The following is a 1,982-nucleotide window of genomic DNA, read 5'->3' as shown; positions in this document are numbered from 1 at the left end:
GGTGGTGCACACCTGTTATCCCAGAGCCTTGGGAGGCTGAGGCAGGAGAGTCACATGTTCAAGGCTGCCCCGTGCCCCTGACGGAAGGATGCTGAACCCCCCTGGAGGCCACACAGCTGCCCCGAGCTGGGGAACCCCCAGCGGGCCCCACGCCAATCCCTGCTCTCCCCAGGTCACCCTGGCTGCCGTGGGGCGGGAAGGAGCCGAGGTCACCCTGCCCCACCACGGCTATAATTAGCCTGGGATGAATTAAACATAAGCGGCCTGTCTGGAGTTGGCGGCACTTGCAGTGTCTGTGACACTAATTGTTCCCGGGCAGCAGGCAGAGGCCTGGCTGCTGTGCGGCGGGAGAGGGGACCTGCGCCCACTGGGCACTGCTGGGGCCGCATGTCACTTGTGTGGCCCAGGCGCTGCCCAGGATGGGGACCCTGGAGGGCTGGAGGTCACCAAATGCCAGCAGCTGGGGCTCCCAGCAGGACTGCCTGGTCCTGGGCTGGAGTCTTACCACGAGGGCTCCAGTGCCCCTCCATCACCCAGGTCCAGGAACGAGGTTGATCGCTGAGGGAACCAGGACGGGGCCCAGTGGGCACAGGCTGGGTGCGAGACATGCCCCCACCACTGCTCCGCAGGGATGCAGGAAGATGTGGCCCTGTTCCACTGAGGGATCGATTATGGGAGGCTGAGGCAGGAGGTGTCTGGTGCCAGTTCAGTTATTCCCTAGGCAAGCGGGGAAGGTGGTGCACACCTGTGATCCTAGCACTCATGAGGCTGAGGCAGGAGGATCTCAAGCTCCAGCTCAGCCTGGGCAATTTAATGACTTGGTGAGACCCTGTCTCAAAAAATATAAAGGGCTGCAGAAGTGTAAAGGCCCTGGGTTTAATCCTCAGTACTAATAAAAAGGAAGGAAGGATGGGCGGGAGGGAGGGAGGAAAGCGATCATATACACCTGGCACATACTCAGCGCTCAAGGCTGGCTGCTGTTACCATGGCATCAGGTAAGCCTGTGTAGGCCTTTCAGCAATTATATATTCATTTCAATGTCTATATCCCCAAATTTATACACACATGCACCCTGCTCAAAAAATATCCATATAGATCTTGGCTTTGGTGATAGTCCATAAAGCTGCATTTTTAAAAAGTAAATTTGTTGTATTGGAAAGCACGGCGGGGTGGGGGGGCAGGATGAGGAACCGGAGGAGAGGCTGAGGCGGTGGCATGCGGGAGGCCTGGGTTGGGCTCGGCTGGACTAACATATTTCTCAGCCCTCCAGAGCCCAGTAATTAATCCTGAGGGGCTAATTAAGCGCAGGTTTCCACAGTCACCACTCAGGGCTGCGCGCCCCACCTTCTTTCCCCCAGGGAGGTCCCACCTGGCCCAGCCCGCTGTGCGATGCCTGGCTCCCTGGGCTTGGAGGTCCGGAGTTAGGTCTCATCAGGCCCAGGCTCTGGGTGGGCAGGGAGGCGTGGGATGGCGCCAGTCCCTGTGGGACACGGTCGCCAAGTCTGTAATCATTGAGACATTTTTCAATATTGAATTGACACAGTATTTACCTTGACAAGGCAGTATGGCGAGGGTTCCAGCCACACAGGCCTCCTCACTGCTTCTCCTATGCCAGATTCTGCCCTGCCCCGGGGCCTTTGCACACGCTGAGCCCTTGGCCTGCAATGCCCTTTTCCTGGTTTCCCCAGCTACCTCTTTCTCTCACAGTCTCTCAACTATTAGAAAGCGTGGAGGATCCCCTGGGCCACTCTCCTTGAAAGAAGAGCAATTATCTTCACTGGGGCTGAACCTGGCCCTATTTCCATGTATTGCTGTATGCGGAGCTGGCTGGGACTTTTCCTTACTCCTTCAGTTGGCTTTAAGCAATGCGAATCGGTCCAGCCGAGGTGCTGATGTGTGGTCTTTGAGGCAAGGTGACAGGGCAGTGCGTACCTGCCCCCGTAGCTCCCAAATAACATGTGTGAGCCAGGTGGGATGGGAGC

Source organism: Chinchilla lanigera, unplaced genomic scaffold (assembly GCF_000276665.1).
Source record: "Chinchilla lanigera isolate Chin_1 unplaced genomic scaffold, ChiLan1.0 scaffold00094, whole genome shotgun sequence".
Lineage (NCBI taxonomy): Eukaryota > Metazoa > Chordata > Mammalia > Rodentia > Chinchillidae > Chinchilla > Chinchilla lanigera.
This window is presented reverse-complemented; position numbering follows the sequence as displayed.